At 39.2% G+C, this 24,688-nt stretch overlaps 1 pseudogene; it reads left to right on the forward strand.

Moving 5' to 3' along the window:
• The first annotated feature begins 7,861 nt into the window (after positions 1-7,861).
• Positions 7,862-24,688, forward strand: part of LOC132309245 (trans-resveratrol di-O-methyltransferase-like) — a 51,421-nt pseudogene continuing 34,594 nt past the window's right edge.

The following is a 24,688-nucleotide window of genomic DNA, read 5'->3' on the forward strand; positions in this document are numbered from 1 at the left end:
AGCTGTATGTACCTTGTTACACACTCAACTGTCTCACCCTCTGCACACACCCAAGCATAAGAATAGACACTAGCTTTCACAACTAATGCACACACTAGCTGATTTCAGTGCACACACACACTCCCCCTGTCCTAAGCACCCTTGCTTGGACCAACAAAGCTCATATAGCTCTCCACATACATCATTACAAATGATAAACAAGATAATAAAACTTTTTCTTCAAGTGAAACAGTTTAAGAAATACAAAATACCAAGTTATTGCCTTAAGATCACTAAACTGTTACAACAAGTGATTGAAGGGTAAAATTAGAATTTCCTTCGAGATTAGTTCACCTGTAGCTTCTACAGTCTTAATTTACTACAATACTTATGTTAACATCCTTAAGCAAGTCAGCACAGCATGAGTCTATATCAATGTTCAATCTCAGTTAAGAAATAAGTATAGCTCAACTCAGTTTTAGAGGTTTTGCAAGGTCACAACCATAGTCTATCAAAATTTTGCCCCACAGCCAATTTCAATAGCTTTGATTCATCAAAATAGACTTGCTAGCACATAGATAGTTCATAGAATAGCTAGCCTTAAACATTTTGCACTTGAATCACAGTTTATGCAGAAAAACAGACTTATCAACTGATCTAAGAGCTCAAAATCCATTTCAACATGTTTCAATTCAAAGCAAACTATTAAGCAAGTGTAAATAGCATAGTTGTACCTATGACAACCCTTAGAAATGACCACAGTAGCTTGGAACTCAGATTTACTACTCAATCTAGCCCTTTCTTCAGCAATTTGAACAGCAGCAGCATCTCAGCACATTGATCACACACAAGGCTTGAGTCGGTGGGTTTTTCTAGCATAAATCATCATTACAAATCACAGAAGAACTTTGTTCAATGAAAAGGAGCTCGAGGTTCTCTTCTGTAGCTTGTTATTAATTTATATAAAAGGCCATTAACCCTAAAAGACACCTATAACAGCATATATAAATTTCAGTAAAAATGTTAGACTACACCTCTCTTAATTCAATACTGTCACCTTTCAACCAATGATTACATAAGAATAATTCTAACATTCCCTAAATGAAAAGACAATGTTGCCCTTGATATCTCACCAAATAGTGACACCTCATGCATCAGTAAGAACAGTTTATACAAGTGAGGACACATTGATATTTGCCTTTGCTTAGCTACTAAGGTCTACAACACCATTGGAGGACACTATATACCTGGACCACAGCCACGTGTCACACTCCTGAAAATACTTCAAAAGTTGTACAAACAAGCCTTATACCAGCTGTAAATTATATTCAGTAAAATCCTGTTGTTGAAATTGTAATAGACACAATATAGGCTCACCACAGCAATTCAGTGCAATGCAGCTATCCGGCCATACGAGTATCCATAGAATACATCTGGGAAAATACAAAAGTACCCCTAAAAGCACCTGTGAGAAGTTCTTTATATGATGATCCTGGCTGAAACCATTCAATTTGGCTGAAACAAGTTTACCAGCTACGATGAATTAAATCATGCCAATGTAAAAAGACTGTCACTGCAATATAAATGTCAATGCTGCCCAAGTGATATATGTTAACCCACAATACAGATAGAATATGCACTAAAGCACACAAAACCAAAGTTTTGACATTAAACAGGCAAATAGAACTTAGAGGATCTTAGGACCAACACTTGTTCTTCATTTTCCTTTCGATTTTGGTTTCTTTTGTCGTTATGTCTCCTTTTTGTAATTATTCTAGATCTCATATTGTTCTTGTTACTGTGATTATTATTTGGGTATTTTGGTGGTGTCCTCTTCCGTTACTTTTGATTTATAAGTCTGGTCTGTTGTCTATCTTGTTCTCTATTTTTGGTGGGTTTTTTTTTTTTTTTTTTTTTTTGTGGTGGTTTGATCCAATCTTGGATCTTGGGGGTGTTTGTTCTTCATTTTTTATGTGGATTTTGGGTGTTATTTTATTCTCGGTGGTTTTCTTCTCCTACTTTATCTCATGGATCTAAGCTTTGGATATAAAGGTGGCTCTATAGGTCCTATTGGTGCTTCCCTTACTCTTAGTGGTATCCTTGCCGGTGGAGTGCTTGGTCCACCAGATTCTGGTGTGATGTTGGCCTGCGATTGCTGGAGTGTCGGTTGGCAAGGTCAGCTAAAGGGGTGCTAGTTTGGTTAGTGATGACGTCGAGGCTGACGTACCAGTTACTTTTCGAAGACGTCTTTGGATGGATGGTGGTGGGCTTGTGCACGTCATTTTTTTAACACATCACCTACTATATCTGTCAACGGCTCTACTAGGTACGCTTCTTTTTATTATTTCTGGCATTGTACTGCCTGTATGTGTGGCTGGGGTTCATTATCGTCTTGTGTACGCTTTCTTTACTGATCTTCCTCCATTTATTTTCCCTTGAGCTATGCATGAGTGGATTTTCAACTGGTGTCAGTCTTATTTCTTTGAAATTAGGGATTTGAAAATGATGATCGCGTATTGGCATCTGCGTCCATATTTGTTTATCTATTCTGTGTTTTTGCCTTTCTTGCCATGTCCTTCTCTTACATACTTTAGATTTCCTTTGTTGTACTCTTGGTGGGGTTTAATTGTGTTCCTCATTTGTCTTTGTATCGATACTCTATCTACGAGCGTGATGGTGTAAGGTATACTGGATCAATTAAGGGGCTTGAAGTTGACTACGGTTGAAAAGGAGCCCATTTTTTTATCTGAGGATGACACAGCTCAAGGGGATTAGGTCTGCAAGGATAGCCTCTTTGCTAAAGTTTGGACCTCTAAAATGATTACTCTTGCCATAGCAAAGTTTACATTTGATAAGTTATTTTCTAAATTATGGCCGAATGATCATCATAATAATTCTTCTCAGCTACTCCAAGTGTTTAAAGTGGTGGCGAACTTATTCCAATTACTCATTCCAGATGTGATTATTCATCATAATATTTTTCATGGCTGTCATTGGCTGTCTGATGGGCATTTGGTGGTGATCAAAGCGTGGGAGGAAGGGCTGTTTGATTCTGATGGCCCATTTTAGGTGTCCCCATTATGGTTTCAGATTACGGGTGTCAAGGCCAATCTTCTTTCACAGAAGGTGGGCCAATGGATTGCCGATTCTTTTGGGCGATGCTTGAAGGTGGAATTACGGGATAAAGGTATAGTGGATGGCCAAGAACAATTTGTTATTAAAAGTCGTGTATTACGGCTTAAAGTGGAGATTGATATATTATAGCCCCTTCATCGTCATGTTGTGTTAACTAGTCATACTGGTGTTGAATCGCGGTTTCATGTAAGGTTTGAAAAGTTACCCTCATTTTATTTTTCATGTGGTGTTATTGGGCACCACTGGAAAACTTATCTAGTTGAAAAGGTTTGTTCCTTAGTGGGTTTAACATAGTATGGTAGGTGGTTAGGGGTTGAAGGTTTTCTTTGTAAGGATCTTTGGCACTCGGAGAAAGACTTAAATGATGTTAAGGGGGATAACTTAGGCAAAAAGTGGTTGTATGTTGACGATAATGATTCGGATGGGGCTGAGCACTAAGGTTTTTTCAGTAATTCCTCTTTATCCAATTAACTTCATGGATGGCCTATTGAGTCTCGTGGGATGTTTGGGAGTCCTTCCCAGGGCAAGAATTTCAGCAGTTGATTCATGTACAACCTGCAGTGGTTGCTTTATTGAGTATTAGTGATCCCATGCGAGTTGTTGGTAGGGATGGTCATGGGGAGGGATCTACGGCTGCTATTGATGTCCAAGCATTGCCTATTATCAACCCTAAAGGGAAAGGAGTGGTTAAGGATTTTAATCCTGTTGGCGAACATTTCCCTGTGCCTAAAGGGGGTTTTCTCCCGAGTTCTTCTTCTCAAAGCCATGTGGCTTCAGTGCAACAAGATGAAGCTATGTTTTGTGCTCAAGTTACATCTCCTACTAAAAGTAAGATATTGCCTTTGGATCGATGGGATCAAATGGCGAAAGAATGAAAGAAGGGGAAACCAAGGTGACTAAGTCGAAAGGGCGTATGTCTGATTCTTCTGCTACCTCTAATAGTCAAGGATCGCCTCTGGTTCATAAGGGCTATAAACACCATCAATTTACCTCAGGAGGTTCTCATGCTGCAAAGGGGGATAAGAAATTGAAAGTTATGGGGGGTGGTGTAGTTAGGACGATGGCAGATTTGGGTCCTCCAAGTGGCTTTATTGGTATGCAGTCAATTTCATCTGAAAGGACTGGGATGCAGGCATTGGATTCTTTTACATCGGATTTGTCTCAGTCTTTTGCTACTAAAATTGCTATATTGGTTGGTGCTTCGCACTCCACTGCTCCAGAACTATTTAAGCTTTGGTTATCATGATGGTAGTCATGTTTTAGCTTAGTGTTAGGTTTCTTGGAGTAGTTTTGCTTTTGGTATTTTGTGGTTCTCTTTTGTGTTGGTGATGCCTTGTATCATTTGTTGTTGTTTGCTCTTGTAATCGTCTGTTGGCGGTTTTTTTGCCAGGGTAAAAAAAAAAATTGTAGAGTGACAGAGATGAGAATGAGAAGAGAGTGAAAGTGGGTTTACAACTTTACAAAACGGTGTAGTTTGGATATTTTTTAATATTTTGCACGTGAAAATTTTTAATTAGGGATAGTGTAAAATCAAGCATCAAAGTTTTTCAAGTATACAATACAACCAAATATTCCCACCAAAAATATTCCCGGCCATTTTTTTTTCTCATTTGGGATAGTAGATATGTTATCATCCCAAAAACCAAGCTCATTTGAGACAAATTTTAAACCGTCCCAAATAATCCATCCCAAAAGCCTCGTTTTCTTATAGTGATTGGAATATTTGTTCTTATTTAAAATGATTTATACTCTTAAGCTATATATATATATATATATAGTCCTAATCTCTTACTCCTTATGGAGTAAGAAAATTAATCTACACTTTTTATATAGATTGTTAGATCAAATCTAACGGTCATTTTTCAAAGCCTCCTATAGCCTTTCCTTTTAACACAAAACCACTCTCACCCTATTTTTAGTTTCTATATTTAATTTTACCATTACCACCTCTTGTAACAATAAAATGTAATTACCAAAATAAAAATAGAAAGCTTTTGAAAAAAAATAATACCCGTATATTTTACTAAAAAATTGTTTTTATTTAGGTATTTCTTTGAAAGAAAAACAATACCCGTATCTTTCAATTTTGCAACAATAATATGATATTATAGCATTTTCCTAAGAAACATCTTATTGTTCTCAGTATAGGTAAATTAATATACTTCTCTAGTATAAATATATTTAGCAACAAATATACTGTAATGTTGCATTTTGGAATATTGAATTGATTCATTGGAATTGAAATTGAAGAAAATTTCATTTAAAGTTTGAACAAAAGTTCTTTCTATTTCAATTATAAGTTAGGCAATTGGTGAAATTCATTATTGAATCTGTGAATTTGTGAGTTCAGTTATTGGATGATGATGGTATACTGACTATGGTGGGACTATAGAATCCACCTCAAAAACAACAATGTAACCCAAAAAAAATTGGTGAAGCTCTTCTCACAACCTTGTTTTGGTAATTACCTTTTATTGTTACAGTAGGTGATAATGGTAAAATTAAATATAGAAACTAAAAATAGGGTGAGAGTGGTTTTGTGTTAAATGGAAAGGCTATAGGTGGGTTTGAAAAATAACTGTTAGATTTAATCTAATGGTTTATATAGAAAGTGTGGATTAATTTTCTTGCTCCATGGGGAGCAAGAGATCTGAACTCTATATATATATATATATGTTCTTTTAAATTAATACTACAGGCTACAGTGGCGCCATCGTCACAAGTTGTGCCATAGCTGGTACCACCACTAGAGAAGAGTGAGTTAGAGAAGACTTTTGACCACATTGCTAAATTTGTGAAGTTGATGCTGACTTTGTTTGAGGGCGGTCCGGATCCGCTTGTTGCGGATAGTTTCATGGACAGGGTGGAGAAGTACCTTAATGCTATGAATTTGACGTCGAAAAGGTTAAAGATTATACTGGCTACTTACAATTTTATAGGGGATGTAGAGATTTGGTGGAAGACCATCTCTCACACTTACAATGTGAACATTATGACCTATGATGCATTTAAGAAACTCTATTATGAGAAGTACTTTTCGGAACCCAAATGAAGAGAGTTGAAGAAAGGGTTAGTAGACTTCAAGTAAGGGAAAATGACTGTTACAGAGTATGAGAACAAGTTCACATCCTTTTCGAGGTTTGCACCAAAGATTGCTAATGACGAGGTGGAAAAGACTATGAAGTTTGTGAATGGCCTTGATTTCACTATTAGGCTAATTATGGCCGCCATAGAGTTGACAGAGTATGCAAAGGCAGTAAGGAAGGCCTTAGTTGTTAAAGCTGAGAGTAAGGAAAGAAAGGCTATCAAGGAATCTTACAAGTATGGAAGGAGTATGGGTGCTACTTCCTAGAGCCAGTCATAGAAGAGGTAGAGAAATGAACTGTCAGGGTTTAGGGGACAGTAGTCAGCCAGATCTGCACCCATAGCTTCAGTGTTTATGGGGTCTTCCAAACCAGATGTTGTGTGTTTCAAGTCCAGGCAGCTCGGGCATTATAAGTCACAGTGTCTAAAGATTCAGTTGGCATTAGGAGGATGTTTTGGGTATGGCCAGTAGGGCCATATAGTGAGAGATTGTCTACGGTGGGGTAGTGGTTCAGGTAGGGGTAGAGGTTCATAGCAGAAGCGGACGCAGTTCGCTTTAATTCAGTTAAGATTTCAACCACTACCACCACCTCAGCCATTTTAGCCAGCTATGTCATCCCAGATTTCTCGACCGGGCAGGGGAGCCCCATCTAGTGCACCTACTCGGTAGTCTAGTTATCAGGCTGATGGTTCTTAGGGGCAGATAACCCAGGGTTGTGTGTATACAGTCACTCCAACTTTTACTCCAGCTGAGCCATCATCCAGTTCTTCAGCCATCAGGGGTATGTTCATTGTGTCCCATTCTTGGGCCAGAGTGTTGTTTGATTCTGGTGCTTCATTCTCTTTCATTGCTTCATCATTTGCACGAGCATTGGGGATGGAGGCTAGTTAGTTAGATAGGCCACTTTGTGTTAACACGCCTGTCGGGGGTTCAGTCACTATTGGTAGAGTTTGTCGGGGTTGTTCCATTACCATTGCTGGACAGGTACTTAAATTCGATCTCATCCTTCTTGAGATGGTAAGGTTTAACGTCATTATTGGGATGGACTGGTTGTCTTCCTTCATAGCTGTTATTGACTATTTCAGGGGGAGAATGTCAGTTTGTACCCTCGGATAGGGATTGCTTCTGTTTTGTGGGAAATCAATGTGACTTTCTCATTCCTTCTTTCTATGGTGTTAGAGGTCGAGATCTATAGGGATTTTTCTCGGCTAGTCTTTTAGCTGATGATGATGTTGAGTTTTGTGAGGTTGATTATCAAGTAGTTGCATGGGATCTTATGTATGTATTTTCGAAGGACTTGATAGAGTTGCCTCCACACCGAGGGGTGGAGTTTGCTATTGATTTAATGCCAGGTATTGCACCAATTTCTATAGCACTATATTACATGGCACCAATAGAATTGGAAGAATTATAGAAGCAGCTTGATGATTTGAGGATGAAAGGTTTCATCCGATCGAGTGTGTCGTTGTGGAGTGCACCGGTCTTGTTCGCTAAGAAGAAATATGGTTGTTTGAGGTTGTACATTGATTACCAGAAGTTGAATCATGACACTATCAAGAACAAGTATCCTTTGCCTAGGATAGATGATTTGTTTGACCAATTGAGTGGAGCCAGTTGTTTTTTGAAGATTGACTTGAGGTTAGGCTATTATTAGTTTATAAGATGGATATAACCAATGGTGAGCTTGATAAAGAGCTTCTCCATTCTCAAGCTCACATATGGAACCACATATTTGTAACGACCCGGAAAATTCCCTTCCTTTACTTTTTCCTGAAATTTTATGAATGAATTTTTTTCGTTTAAATTCCTTCGCTGAGCTCAGTTTCTCATTGCTTAGTGTCATCTCGAGTGCTCATGAATGGGTTCTGAGACTCTTTTCCATGGATTGACAACTTCCTTTGAGGATCGAGTCATTTCCACATTTTTAGTTTTTCGACACTATGCACTATTCATCCTTTTCCCTATTCTGTCTTTTCCCCATTTGTCAATTTTTGGCATAACCTCACTTTTCATGCTCGGAGTTAGTTTTTGACTTCATATATCTTGATCTTGCGTGGTTTCCACGAAATACGTATCTTCACTTTTTCAAGAAAGTACTCTGGTTGCTCCCGGTATCCATAAGGGCATGGATGCACAATTCTTTGGAATTCTTTTCTTTTCTTGGGGTGTTTTTTATAAATATCTTTTGAAGATATTTTATTTCATGGGTATCTAAGAAAATATCTTTTGGAAGATATTTTCATTCTGGGGCAGTTTTGCAGTTAACCCTTTTTGTGGGGGTCATTGTGCAATTAATGAAAGTTATTGCAAAAATATCTTGTCTGGAGCCTAGATCCTCGTACGGGATTCATTTTCACATTTTGTCGAGTCATGTACTCATAGAATTCCGTTCTGGTTGTTTTCCTCCAGTTTTAGAGTTTTTGGACCTAGTTGCGTCAAACTTGTTTGGGGCATATCTCTCTTCTCGGGACTCAGCTTTTGATAGTGTTTCTTCCGTTGATCATATTTTCTCATTTGGAATCTTTTTCATTCATAGAGTTTTGCCGTTTGAGCGCGTCTGCTCAAAATCCACTTTTCCAGACCCGGCGAGGCCCTTTCAGGGCACTTTTTGAGATTTTCTATAAATAGGAGGCCTTAAAAGAAAAAGTCAGAATTTTCTCCCTCTCTCTCCTCTCTTCTGGCCGGAATCCATGGTAGCGATGGCTGCCACCTTCTCTCTCTTCTTTTGGTCCACTTTTCCTTGGTAGAAATCCTTTGGCCTTAACGTTTATTGCTCCCCTCGACGTGTTCTACCTTATGCCCTTATTAGAACTCATTTTTGACGATTTCTTGAGTTCAGGTTTGAGGTCAAGTTAAGATTTTCATGGGGCTTCTTACAGATCCTTGTTCCCGGTGTAGTCCCCGACAAAACCCTTCGGTATCGTCGGATTCGGAGCACTTTTATTTTCTATGATATTGATGCTTATACTACTTGTTTCCACGCTTAAATATAAAATCTAGAGATTTTATTATTTATTTTTCTTGTATTGGATCTGATTTTCCCAGTTACTCATGACTTGGTTTAAACATGTAGCATGATATTATATTACCCCTTGATATGCTCATTGCCATGTATTAAATTTAGACCAATTGAATAAGTATTAAAGCTTTTATTTAATATTTATCTTAGGTGAAAGATTAATTCACATGGCCTTAACTAGCTTGAAATCAATATGTGTTAGCATATAATATTAGGCCTTAGTATACTCCTCAACATAGATTAAATTGAGAGTAATCGGAGTTGTTTTAAAATCTAGTATTTATTAATTAATTTGCTCTGGGTGTACTATTCACCCCATTGGAATTCTGACTTGACATTCTTGATATGCATGCTATATGGTTTCACATATATTAAATCTAGAATATTTGATTAGGTTTTGAAACCTTTCATTTATTTATTTTCTAGTATTAAAGTTTAATACTCGTGGTCTTCTCTTGTATGGAATTCAATTGTGTCGTGTTTTTAAATCAAGTCTTGGCATGTTGTATAACATATATTAATTTGAGATCATTTAGATGAATTTCAAAGCCTAGAGATTTTAATTAAATGAAGTAATTAAAATCCATTTCATGGTTCATTGGTCTTGATTCAGTTTCTAACCTTGTATTCATGATTTTCTAGACAAGTTCATTCACGTGTATCAAATCGAGAATAATCGGATAAGTTTTGAAACTTATATTTAATTAATTCCTTTGCATAGAACTTAATTCACATGGTTGTATCTTGCTTAGAATGAACTTGTAACTCGACATTGGACTTGCCTTGTGCAATGATTTGCACACTTCGCATTAAACATCCTTCATGTATAGCGTGTAACGAATCGCACACTGAAGATTCGACATTCATCAATCATATTAATGCGAACTTAGGGTATGACTTGTACGTTTCAAAATCTTGGTTGTGCATGAGACATGGTTAATGTGTTTCTAGTATTTTGATACAATCTTGACTTGCACAACTTATTGATTTTAGGACTTAGGATATCAATCAAGAATAGGGGAAGGTACCCTTAGGTGATGTTCCCTAAAGTGATCCCAAGAATAGGGGAAGGTACCCTTGGGTGATAATCCCTAAAGTGATCCCAAGGATAGGGGAAGGTACCCTTGGGTTGATAATCCCTAAAGTAATCCCAAGACTAGGGGAAGGTACCCTTGGGCTGATAACCCTAAAGTGATCCCAAGAGTACGGTTTTAATCCGGGCGATATCCAAGTTTTCACAATGGTTGATTTCACTCTTTAAATTTCAAGTTGCCATTCCTTGAAGATTTAAAACTTGTTGTATTATATGAAATGCTCCAATCTTATTAATTGCATAGATATTATGCCTCATTCATTCAAGTATACTTCATGACATGTAAATTGGTATAGTCCAACCATGTAAATTGCATTAATAGTGCAATTCTTGTTAACTTATATCCAAGTATACTTATTGTCGTGTTATATGGAATATTCTATCATTGTTTACCTGCATAGATAGTATGCCTTGTCCTTGATTCCATATGTTACCTCTTGACGTGTTTTATGAAATGCACAAACCTTGTTAATCGCATAGATATTATGCCTTGTTCCTGGTTTCGTGTATAACTCTTGTCTTGCTAATTGGATTATCCCAATCTTGTTATTTGCATCGATATTAGGCTTTGTTCTTGATTCCTTGTATAACTCCTATCGTGTAAATTAGAATGTTCTAATCTTGTCATTAGTGTAGATATTATACCTTATTCGTGATTCAAGTATACTTCTTTTCGTGTTTTATGGGGTGTTCCTTCCTTGTCTACTTGCATAGATATTATGATTCGTTCTTGATTTCAAGCATTCTTCATGTTGTGTATTCTATCCTTGTTTACTTACATAATTTTTATGCCTAGTTCTTGATTTCGAGTATGCTTCTTGTCGTGTTCTTGGGTTGTCCCAAATCTTGACTTGTTTCATATGAGTATATATTATGATTCTTGTTGTTAGTACTCTAGGGTAGCTTAGGATGCTCCCTGAGTCTCATCGTGACATAGACATTAGGTGGCATGAGCCCCTTTGACATGTTTCACCTTAAGGTGATATTTTTGTAAAATGTTAGGTCGATGCATGCTCATCTCCTACGAGTAGCTTTATGTTACTCACCCTTACGTTACTGGGGCATATTTCAGGTACAGTGTAATGACCCGGTCTTTTTCCTCCTTTTCCATTTTCGGTGATTTTCTTTTTTTAATTTTTTTTTTTCTTATTTCGTCTTTTACTCGTTTATCGTTTTTCCTTGCTTAACCTCACTTCGGGTGTTCGGATTTGATTCCAGTTTTGCATGCATTCATGATACTTGATTTCCATGATATTGGTATCTTCACTTTTATTGAAAAGCATGCTAGTTGCTTTTATTTTTCATAAAGGGCATGAATGCTTACTTTAGTGTAATTATTCATAACTTTTATGATTTTAGTGTAATTATGCAAAATTATTATTTTTCGTTTGGGGGACCTTTTTGCAATTTATTTTAGAAGATATTTTGAAAAAGGACCATTTTGCAATTTTTGAAAGTGTGACAAGTGTCACACTCTCATGGAGCCATTTGTTAGCATTTAGGTGAAGAGACTTGGCACCATGACCTCTTGACATTTGGTGGGTGGAGATTCATCCATGTGTTGGCCCTAGATTGGTGCACATGTAACCATTGGATTGTTGACAAGTGTAAGCTTAGGATTAACTCTTGGAAGAGGCATTGGATTGTTGACAAGTGTAAGCTTAGGATTAAGTCTTAGAGGAGGCATTGGATTAGTGATAAGTGTAAGGCCATGATGTAGTCTTGCATTGTGTGTGTGTGAGAGGTAGTGCAAGAGCACATAGTGAGTGGAGGATCTCTAGCCCTTCCACTCACCATTTTTACACTTTACTTCTTCATTTCATTATCTCACATGAACCCTAACAAGTCCACCATTGGATGAAAGCTTAGTTCATAGCTTACCCCTTTAATTTGGCTCACTTCCATACACCTTAGACTAAAAACCTTGGGAGAGAAAAGTTTCCTCCCATTCTCCTCTTCAAGAACCCTAAACTTGTTTTCCATTTTGTGCTTGGTAGCTTGGATTATAGAGCTACAATTCTCTATTGAGGTAGGGGTGGTAGTATGTTTATTTTCTAAGTGTTTTGAAATCCTTTGGGGTTTAATATATATTGTATACATACTTTTAGAATTGTAGTATTGCATACTATAGGAAATCCTTATGATTGACTTAGGAATTCATTGATCAAGCATGTATGCTATGTATATATCTTGAGTAGGATTGTTGAAGTTGTATAGAATTCTTAATGATTTGAGTTACTATGCTATTGTGATGGTAATCCTACATTCTAGTAGATTATTATTGATAATCATGATTGTTTTAGAAGCTATTTGCTAAAATGCAAACATTTAGTATATATGGCTTATTGTTGAGGCATGCTTAAATTGATAAGTTAATGATATTGTTTTGTGCATTGTATCATGTTAAGAACTTGTCATCTATCATGCCATTCTAGACTTGGAACCCTAAGACATGGTTGTGTGGTTTCGAAGTTCTTGTGCTTGTAAGGTGGTTGATATGCCTTATTATTTATATATATAAGTTTTGAACTTGATATATATTTTGGATTCTCTTGGGACATGGTTACTAGTAACATGGCTAGAGTTTGGCTCTAGTGTGGGAGGTATGAGTTCTCCCCAATTGAGATAGTGCGCACTTAAGGTGGTCTTCCCTGCGGGTTAATGCCAGGAATAACTGTTGAGGTCTCGGCAGAATTCTGAGCTTAGGTGTCCAAGGATTCCACTTTTTTTGATTTCGCATTCATTTCCAAGTTGACAATCAATGCTATTTGTAACTTGTAAATTTTGTTATATGCGATTTGATGTTGTTAAGTACATCCATTTTGATATTGTGTTACTAAGAAACATTTAAGTTAGCTTAAGATGATACCTTAGAACACCTTGAACATAGACGTTAAGTGGAATGCTCCCTTGTATTTGTCTATATTAATCTTGCAATGATATTGAAACTTTAGGTATACACATATGCTTCTCCTACGAGTAACTTGATTACTCACCTTAGTGGTTTGGGTTATTTTTCAGGTAAAGAGACCATGTTCTTGGATGCTCATCATCCTTAGAAGATTTTGAGTTATTTGAAGCATTTTTGTATATTGACATGCACTTGTTTAGCATGCCTTCCTTTTGGATGTTAAATTTTGTATACCGTAGATGTATAGTATTGTAGAAGCTAAGATGGCTTCTTTGATGTGTAATGTATATCTAAGAACACTTGAAGATGTCTATTTTGTATGCATAACATGAGGCCAAGTGCCATGTACATTTATATCACATGTATGCTAGTTTAATCCCATAGTTGTCTTATGAAATGATGAGAATTCGAGGTTTGACAGGTTGTATTTTGTATATAACATGTTATGTGACTATGGGCTATTGGAACATGTGTATTTACTCATTTTACATATGTGTGCATGTTCACTTTGGCACACAACACCATTCTTGTTGAAATGAACACTTAGAGTAGCATTCATTTGCATATTTTTGTTAAATCAGACCTCAAGGGCATTTTTGGTATTTCACTTGAAAAATAAATGTTGGTCTTGACATGGTTGACTAGAAAACATGATTTTAAGGGAGGTTACTTCACAACTTTTTTCCAAAAAAGACCCAAAAAGTCCTCAAAATTGTATTTTAAGGTTGCATTTCTGGTGCAGCTACAGGAGTTCGAGCGCTCTAAAGGGGAGTTCGAGTGCTCAAAGTTTGGGTAGAAAGTTTTGGCCTCGAGCATGTACTGTTTGAGTGCTCAAAGTCCTAGTTCAAGCACTCGAAGTACTGTTCATAGGTGTGTGTTGTGTGCCTTGGTTTAACACTGCACCTCTAAGTTCAAATTGTCATATCTTGCTCGTTTTAACTCCAAATTGGTCCGTTCTTGAGTCTAAACTGACCGCATCGAAATAAGCTTTCCAATGGTACTAATTAGAGTTTCAGATTCCTTTGGTAGCATAAGTTATTCAAGTTTTAGTGGAGGGGTGTCGGTTTTTGGCTCGAACCGGATGGGGTTTTTCTTCCTTCGACTTCAAGATTTGATATCTTTGCTGTCCAGACTCCGAATCAAGTGATTCTTGAGTCTAAATTCATTATTTTTTGTTGTATTTCTAACGGTGTGCTCGGTAGTACTCACTTTTATGATGGAAATGACAATTTTTCCCTTGGGTTCCTTTTTATCCATTTTTGAAATCTTATTTCCGCATTTGTTTTCTTTGGGTTCCGTGATCTCATTGAGGGTCTCCTTGGTGTCCTAGGAACATGTTGTGTTCCTAGGGATGTCGTTTCATCTTTTGCTTCCGTAATTCGGACCCGTTATCGGGTCATCTTTTGGTTCATCACTGACGCACAGGGTTGAAAAACCTTGGGCCGTCACAAGTGTTATCAGAGCTCCTAGGTTTGAACACCTTAGGACGATGGGTTTTGGGTGCATATCATGCTTTTGTTGATGCACTTTGATGCATTCACATGCTTTTGATAACATGTTTTGACTTTATAACATGTTTAGATGTTTCGTGATAACATGCTTAGTAGTATGACATGTCTTTGTGCTTATATGCTTATGTGGTTAAGAGCATTTTAGTTAAACATGTATGCTTATTTGTTTTAAGTGCTTAACTATTTTTAGAGCTTTCTTTGATTGCTTTAGCAGGACAGTATGTTGCATATCATGTCTTGCTTCGTGTCTTGCACATTCATAGTGTGAAGTGCACTTGGTCATAATAACTTGTGTTATTATTGACCTCCCTTGTTTTACAGGTTTAGCATCATGGTTATCATGCGTGGAGAGTCTTCACGTTAGGGCATTGAGGAGCAGGTGGCTGACACCGAGTTCACTAGGGGTCTGGGGAGGCCCAGGATTCTAGTTCGTAGCGCGGATGCTGATCTGCCGCGGGCACCGACTGAGTGGCTTAGGGTATCACTTAGGGAATTGATGAATCCTTACATGAGATGATACTCAGACAGGTGGCAGGGATATAGATTCCAGCACCGACACCGGCACCGATAGTCAATGAGGTGCTAGAGTACTTTATGCGACTTTAGAGGGTCATGATTGATCCATTTGCAGGGAGTTCAGATCCGCTAGTCTCAAAAACTTGGTTAGACCTCATGGTTCGCAAGTTAGATAGTATGGCGGTACCCACGGACAGGTTGAGGATTTCCTTGACCGCTTCTTTATTCATGGGGGATGTAGATATCTGGTGGAGGTCTATGACCAATGTCCACAATGTTGAGTCGATGACTTGGAATGAGTTTAGGGGTTTGTTCTTCGAGGCCTTCTTTCCTAGGGCTATGAGGCGGGAGATGAGAACACGGCTTTCAGGTCTTTATCAAGGCACCATGAGTGTCATTGAGTATGAGACACGATTTACTTCTCTCTCTCTCGTTATGCCGAGGATATGGTAGCAACAGACGAGGCTAGGGCAATGAAGTTTCAAGATGGGCTACATCTTGACATCAGGCCACGGGTCTCAATTCTTGATTTGAGGACTTACAGAGAGGTGGTTCAGAGGGCTATGCTAGCTGAAGCAAAGTAACGGGATCAATTACGGATCAGGGGTTCACACAAGCAGCCTCGTGGAGATAATCCATCATCTTTCGGGAGTCAGTGGAAGAAGGCTAAGGTAGGGAACAGTACTCACTCACAGGGGGCATCACAGCAGAATCATTCTACACCCATAGTTCCTGTATCTTCGGGATCAACCCAAGGACTGGTTTATTACCATTGTCAGTAGCCGAGGCACATGAAGCCTCGTTGCCCACAGCTTCGGGCACAGGCCAGTCAGACTTCAGTTTCTACAAAGATAGGGCAGGGAGCTTGCTTCTATTGCTAGCGGCCAGGTCATCTCAGAAAGGATCGTCCAAAGTTATTGAATAAGTCACGTAGTGGCATAGATTCACAAATGGTACCGGCTCAGTCTGCAGTAGTTCAGTCTGGTTTCAGAGTTCCTCAAGCACCACAGCCAGTGGCGCCAGTTGGCACTTATCCAGCCAGAGGTTCTACACCTACTGCTTCTACACATCAGTCAGGTTATCAAGGCAGTTCACAACAGGGCTCAAGGTCTCAGGGACAAGCTTACGCTCTTCCATAGGCGGATGCTTCCACAGGCTCCTCTTCAGTTCGAGGTATCTTTCCAATTTTTAGTTCTTGGGCACGAGTTCTTATTGATACTGGTGCATCATATTCTTTCATTTCTGCATCATTTGCACATTCATTGGGTCTGGAGGTCACACTTCGGGACGATTTTCTCTCTGCTGACACACCAGTAGGGGGTCCAGTGTCTTTGGATCGTGTTTGTTAGGGTTGTGCTATTGAGATAGCTGGACGGACTTTGGAGTTTGATTTTGTTGTTCTTGACATGAGGGGTTTTGACGTCATTCTTGGGATGGATTGGTTGTCATTCTTCTGGGCTACGATCATTTGCTTCCGCGGGAGGGTGTCTGTTTACACTCCTAAGGGAGATTGTTTCCATTTTATGGGAGATCGGAGTGAATCCCACCCGGCAATGGTTTTCAGTATTGGTGACCGGAGTCGCCACAGATCCTACTTGGCTAGTTTGCTAGTAGTCTGTTCTTCCGGCAGTTGTTGAGGAGTTTGTTGATGTCCTTCCAGAGGAACTAACAGAGTTACCTCCTTTAAGGGAAGTGGTTTTTGCCATTAATGTCATTCCCGGTACGGCACCCATCAGATAAGCGCCGAATACTGTATATTCAAGCGCCCTAAATTACATTAGTTAAGTCCATTAATTGATTATTTTATGTAGATTACCTTCATATGCACATTTTTACATATTTTCAGGTTCATTGGCCAAAAAGAAGCAAGAAGGATGCTTTGTGGAGTTTTGAACATCAAAGGTCACAATGCTGAATTTTTGGCAGCAGTGGAACCTGGACTTTGCTTAACATTTTGACCTTGAAAACTCAAGAACTGGACTTCCCTCATAGCATGACATATTTAGAGCTCTGAATCAGCTTTCCAAATCTTCAAGCGGTTCATCATTCAGAGTTTGGAGCAGAGAGTTATGATCTTCTTATCAGAGGTGCTCAGAACTGCCTGGCAGCAATGAGTTTCTGCCTTGCTCTTCAATTTCGACCAACCATACTTGAGAATTGGATCTCCACTAAAACATAAAGTTTTTAGACCTCTAAATTTTCTTTCCAAATCTTTAATCGGTTTGTCATTCAGAGTTTGGAGCACAAAGTTATAGCCATTTTACCAAAGTAGGTCCGGGCAAAGCAAAGCAAGCATGGAGCAATCTGCTCCAATTTTGAGTGCTCAAGGCCCTATTTCGAGCACTCGAGATTCAGGCAGAATGTAGCTCGGGACTCTTCCTCTTCAGCCCACTTGTGCATTGGTTTCCACATTTTCCACCCTCCTTCTTTATGGAGTGGTTGGGAATGTCTTTGGAGGAGAGAGAAAGCTTGGTTGTAAGACATAAGGCAACTAAGGGCCACATGCATCAAAATAGATATTCTAGCAAGACAGAGGAGAGGGAGAAAAAAAAGAGAGGAGTTCTTCAAGCAAAGGAAGGAGCATGAAAATGGAGTCTTGGATGGAGCTTCTTCCTTCTTCTAGCTTAGCAATGGGTAACTAACTCTTTCTCTAGGGAGGTGATGAAGTCCCTCCCTTGTAAGCATGTCCTAGGGTAGTTTATATTGGGGGATTGCAATGTATATTTATGGTCTTTTTCATAGCTAAGAGCACTTCATTTGGTGTAATGAATGTTTATATATGTATGGATGATCTCTTCAAGCTCATTATCTTATGTTAGGTGATGTCTTGTATTAATCTTTTTGCTTGAGTTTACATGGTGAGAATGGAAACAAGGTTATGAAATGATTTAATGGCATGTTGATAGGTGACTTTGATAGACCATTGCTTAGGAAATCCTTTGATGGTGTACGCTTTATCTCTAGCTCCATGTGCTTCATCATTTTGTCAAGAATTGGATAGTCTTTCATTTAAGTAAATGTGTATAAGCTATACCTTAGTTAGGTAGTCTAGACATGTTTACCCTTTTGATGGATTATACTTGTTTGAGACCTAATGTACCTCTTGATTACTTACATGGCAACTATGTGTTGCTATGTAGTTCTTGACCATCATATGTTGTTTTTTTCCCTAATTTAGGTCTAATCTAGCATGTGTATAGGGATGGAGGTGGATTTACTTCCTTAGTCTTCTTTACTCGTCTTTCATCCCTTAAATTCTTGCAAGTTTTTCATTAATGCATATTTCAATTCATAGTATAAGTGACAAACAATCAACAACTCTTTATTACACCTCATCATCCTAAGAATGATTCTAGACATTTAGGTTGCTTTAGACTAGCGTAGTCCCTGTGGTTCGACTTACCCGACCAATAGCCCTATTTTACAATGATTCGTGCTATTGCGAAGGTTGATGTATAATTGACCAACCGATCAATTTTTGGCGCCGTTGTCGGGGATTACAAACAGTTTAGTAACCAAAGTTTAGGGTTAAATTTAGTTTGATTGTGCATATTGTTTTTTGTGCATATTTTTCGTGTGGTTTAACCATTTTCGTATTGTAAGATTCTAGGGACTCGACTCTCGCCGTGGGAACGCTAGCAAAGTGTAAGTCTAAAGGACCCTAGGTAAGCTTCTTGACTTTTTAGTTTCGCATTGTTATATATTGTGCATGTGTTAAGCTTAGAAGTAGTTAATTTATTTGCAAGCCCTTGTTGAGGCTATATTATTGTTTTAATTTCGTGTTCAAGCATCGGTCCTTGTCGTGGCCATTTATTTTCTGTCTTAATAATTGAGGAGAAAGGGAACATCGTATGTGGAGTTGTGGATAATGAATTGCTTTGTTGATTATATGCTATGCTGTTGATGTTTGGTCGTAGGTCACTCTCTCTACGCATAATCGATTCGCCCATTGATATCAATTCTCTTGAAAGAACTCTTAGAAGAAACCTTAGGGAATCTACTCTTACAAGGGATCTTGAAACTGAATTTAATACAATGGGAGATAATATAGGAAATCCGGGGAATGAAAGGGCTGAAATTCCTAATATCGAGCCAATGACTCTTAGAGATCATTTCATCCCTACCACCTACGCTTTTCCTTCTTGCATAGTAATGCCAAACATCGATGCAGCTCAATATGAGATCAAATCAAGCACTATCCAAATGCTTCCATCATTTCATGGCTTTGATAATGAAGATCTATATAAGCATCTTGATGAGTTCCTTGAAATCTGTTCGACCATCCGGTTGAGAGGTTTTTCGGACAATGCACTCCATCTCCATCTTTTCCCATTCTCCCTAAAGGATAGGGCAAAATATTGGTTGAACTCCCTCGATCCCAATTCCATTACTTCTTGGGCTCAATTGCAACAAGAATTCCTTAAGAAGTATTATCCAGTGAGTAAAACCAACCAAATGAGGTGTTCCATTCTATACTTTTCTCAAATTGATGGAGAACAACTCCATGAGACTTAGGAAAGGCTGCAAGATCTTCTTTGGAAATGTCCTCATCATTTGATCCCAAAATGGCAATTAGTGCAAGCTTTCTATGCCGGCTTGACCGAAACCCATAGATTCATGGTTGATTCTTCTTGTGGTGGGATGTTCATGTCCAAGAATGCGGATGAGGCTTAGACCCTACTTGAGAATTTAAGTGAAAATTCACTTCAACATAATTCTCGTAGGGCTCCGACCTCAACCATTGCAAAGAACACCAACCCTTGTCAACCAAAATCAATAAGGGAGGAATCATCTCAAGTGGATGCCATAGCTTATAAATTCTACCAATTGATGGCACCACATCTTCCTCCTTCATTGTCTCAAAATTCGACAAGTTCTGTTTTTGCTTCATGTACTAGTCCATTCCATCTCTCGGAAGATTGCCCCACACCGGAGCCAATTTCCCAATCCCAACCAAGAGCAAGCTAATGCCATGTTCTCAAGGCCCGGGCATAACCCGTATTCCAATACATATAATCCGGGTTGGAGGGACCATCCGAATTTTTCGTGAAGGCAACAAGCCCCACAAAATTCCCAATTTCAAAATCAAGGGCCTCAAAATCAGCCCTCTTCTCAATATCAAGGTAGGCCTTTCCAAGCCTCTTCAAGCTACCGTCCTCCTTACAATCCAAATGTTTCCAATCAACCTCCTGTGTGTCCAACTGACGAGATAGTAGCTGCAAACAAGGAAATGATGGAATCATTGAACAAGCAAATCATGGATTCCAATAAGAAACTCTTGACATCTTTGCAGCCTACTCTCCAAATGGTTCACTCCCATACTCAATCCATAGCTAAGCTTGAAAATTAAGTGGGCCAAATAGCTAATTCGGTGAACCAATTGCTCCAAAAGGATAAGGGTAAGCTTCACGCTCAACCTTTTGAAAATCCTAGAGGAATGCATATGATTGATGAAACCCCTCCTCCGAGTGGGCCGACTCATGAGCAAGTTCAAGCTATCACCACCCTTCGGAGTGGTAGAGTGGTTGACAACAAGGTTGATGGAGACACAAGTGAGAAAAACCCTCCTTTGAAAAATTCAATTCCAAGCTCTTCTAATCCAAATCCAAGCTCTTCCAATCCAAATTCTTGTCCAAATACCATTCACGGAAATCCCACACATGTCACCCCAAATGTGGAAACTACTTATGAGCCAAAAGCTCCGTTTCCTCAACGTCTTCAAGAGTCGACACATTTTGGGAACAAGAATTGTAAAATTCAAGACATGTGGGAAGTTTTCAAGCAAGTGAAGATTAACTTGCCCCTCTTGGATGCTATCAAGCAAATCCCTCCCTATACAAAATTTCTCAAAGATTTGTGCACTCAAAAGCGCACTTCTAAAAATCATTTGCCAAAAAAGGTAAGGTTGACTGAAAATGTTAGTGCTATCATTTAGCACAGCATTCCTCCAAAGTATAAGGATCCGGATGCCCCCACAATCTCTTGCGTCATTGGTGACAGAAAAATCTAGAGGGCCCTCCTTGACTTAGGCGCTAGTGTGAATTTAATTCCATATTCAGTTTACCTACAACTTGGTTTGGGAAATCTTAAGCCGACTTCCATGGTTTTGCAACTTGCCGATAGATCAATCAAGCATCCACGAGGCATTCTTGAGGATGTTATCATCAAAGTGGACAAATTCTACTTCCCAGTAGACTTTGTGGTTCTTGATACAAAATTGGTCCATGACCCAAAAAAGCACATTCCCGTGATCCTTGGTAGGCCATTTTTAGCCACGGCTAATACATCAATTAATTGCCGAACCGGGGTGATGGACATTGCTTTTGGAAACATGCAAGTCAAACTCCACATCTTTCATGCAACTCAACATCCCTCCAATGAGGATGATTGTTTTCTTGTGGATGTCATTGATGAAGTGGTTGAAGAATCTATCCTCTTCATTCTAAGCAAAGATCCTCTTGAAACTTGCATGTCCCATTTTGACTTCTCAAACTTTGATGTTGATCAAGCCATTCAAGAAGTCAATTCCTTGCTTGATATTAATGCTATCATGGATGTACCTCTTTAGAAAATTCCAAAAGAACCACTTCCCCAACTTTCCACTACTCCTCCGGTCCCATCATTGCTATCTCCGCCACAACTTGAGCTTAAGCCGCTCCCGGCCCATCTCAAATATGTGTTCCTTGGTCCAAAGCAAACCCTTCCGGTCATCATTTCCTCGGACCTTCAAAAAGACCAAGAGACCAACCTTTTAGCGGTGCTCCAAAAGCATAAAGAAGCTATTGGTTAGACAGTGGCAGATTTGAAAGGAATTGACCCCTCCATTTGTATGCACCGCATTCATATGGAGGATGACGCAAAGCCTACTAAAGAGGTCCAGTGCCGATTAAATCCAAATATGAAGGAAGTGGTCATGAAAGAGGTGATCAAATTGTTAGATGCGGGAATCATCTACCCTATCTCTGATAGCAAGTGGGTGAGCCCCACCAAGTTGTGCCCAAGAAATCCGGTCTCACCGTTGTTGAAAATTCAGCGGGTGAGCTCGTGCCACAACGGACTACCACCGGGTGGCGTGTGTGCATTGATTACCGGAAACTCAATTCGTCAACTAGGAAGGATCATTTTCCACTTCCATTCATTGATCAAATCCTAGAAAGGTTAGCCGGACAAAGCTTTTATTATTTTCTTGATGGTTATTCCGGCTATAACCAAGTGGCAATCACCCCCCAAGATCAAGAGAAAACAACATTCACATGTCCCTTTGGTACTTTTGCCTATCGACGCATGCCTTTTGGGCTTTGCAATGCGCCGGCGACGTTCCAAATGTGCATGATGTCCATATTCTCGGATATGGTTGAAATGTTCTTGGAAGTTTTCACGGACAATTTTTCCGTATTTGGCTCTTCCTTTGACTCGTGTCTCAAAAATCTGTCTCTTGTGCTCTAAAGATGCAAAGAGACGAATCTCATTCTAAGTTGGTAGAAAAGCCACTTCATGGTCCAAGAAGGCATTGTTTTAGGACATGTCATTTCTAAGCGGGGAATCGAGGTAGACAAGGCAAAAGTTGAGTTAATCTCTAATCTTCCTCCTCTGAATTCCGTCCGTCAATTTCATTCTTTTCTTGGCCATGCCGGATTCTATCGTCGCTTCATCAAAGATTTTAGCAAAATCTCACGGCCCTTGTGTAATCTCTTAGCTAAGGATGTTCCGTTCAATTTTGATAACGCTTGCATGGAAGCTTTCATCAAACTTCGCATTCTCCTCTCATCCGCCCCAATCATGAAACTGCCTAATTGGTCTCTTCCCTTTGAGATCATGTGTGATGCATCCGACTATGCATTAGGGGCGGTTTTGGGCCAACGTGTGGATAAACTTCCGCATGTCATTTATTATGCCAGCAAGACTCTCTGCGATGCCCAATTGAACTACACCACCACTGAAAAAGAATTGCTAGCTGTGGTGTACGCCTTGGATAAATTTCGCTCTTATCTTCTTGGCTCCAAGGTCATTGTCTTTTCGGATCATGCCACTCTTAGGCATTTGTTAGCGAAAAAAGAGACAAAACCCTGTTTAATTCGATGGATCCTCTTACTTCAAGAGTTTGACATTGACATCCGGGACAAAAAAGGGACCGACAATGTTGTCGCCGATTATCTCTCTCGCTTACTTATTGAAAAATCTTCCGAATTCGCAGCCATCCGTGATTCCTTTCCGGATGAGCAACTTCTTCAAGTTTCACATTTCAATCTTCCATGGTTTGCGGATATTGTCAACTATCTTGCGGTTGGCAAAATTCCAACTCATTGGTCCAAACAAGAGAAGGACCGGTTTTTCTCCCAAGTCAAGCATTTCATTTGGGAAGATCCGGAACTATTCAAGTATTGCCGGGACCAAATCATCCGGCGATGCATTCCTGAAACCGAGACCACAAGCATTCTAAATTTTTGCCATACTCTTGCTTGTGGAGGCCATTTCAGTGCGAAAAAGACCGCTAACAAAGTTCTTCAAAGTGGATTCTTTTGGCCTACCTTGTTTCGGGATGCATACAATTTTTGCAAATCGTGTGAACGATGTCAAAAACTTGGATCCATGTCCCGAAGAGACATGATGCCCCTCACCAACATTTTAATTGTTGAAATTTTTGATGTGTGGGGGATTGACTTCATGGGACCATTTCCATCTTCTTATGGCTATGAGTACATCCTTGTAGCGGTGGATTATGTGTCTAAATGGGTTGAAGCCGAGGCTACCAAAACCGATGATCATAAAGTCGTGATCCAATTCATTCAGTCCCATATCTTTAGTCGTTTTGGTACGCCCCGAGCAATCATTAGTGATGGCGGATCTCATTTCCGAAATTGTTATCTCAAATCCGTCCTTACCAAGTATTCCGTCATTCATAAGGTTGCTACACCTTACCACCCTCAAACGAGTGGTCAAGTAGAGATTTCTAATTGGGAGATTAAGCATATTTTGGAAAAAACGGTTAGACCGGACCGCAAAGATTGGTCATTAAGGCTAAACGATGCGCTTTGGGCTTACCGGACAACTTATAAGACACCCATTGGCATGTCACCATATCGACTTGTCTTTGGCAAAGCATGTCATCTCCTAGTAGAATTAGAGCACCGTGCTTATTGGGCCATAAAAAGGTTCAATTTTGATCTCAAACAAGCCGGCTCTAATCGTGCGTTGCAATTAAATGAACTTGAGGAATTGCGTAATGACGCGTATGAAAGCGCAAAAATCTACAAGGCAAAGACTAAAGGTTTTCATGACAAACACATCGTCAAGAAGTCTTTTGCCCCCGGACAAAAGGTTTGGCTTTTCAATTCCCGCTTGAAACTCTTTCCCAGTAAACTCCGGTCAAGATGGGATGGTCCATACATTGTCACTACTGTCTTTCCTCATGGAGCAATCGAACTTCATGATCCTACAA

The sequence above is a fragment of the Cornus florida genome, unplaced genomic scaffold (genome assembly GCF_030987335.1).
Source record: "Cornus florida cultivar Cherokee Brave unplaced genomic scaffold, ASM3098733v1 CherokeeBrave_3.0.0_Hap2_Chr05, whole genome shotgun sequence".
Classification (NCBI taxonomy): Eukaryota; Viridiplantae; Streptophyta; class Magnoliopsida; order Cornales; family Cornaceae; genus Cornus; species Cornus florida.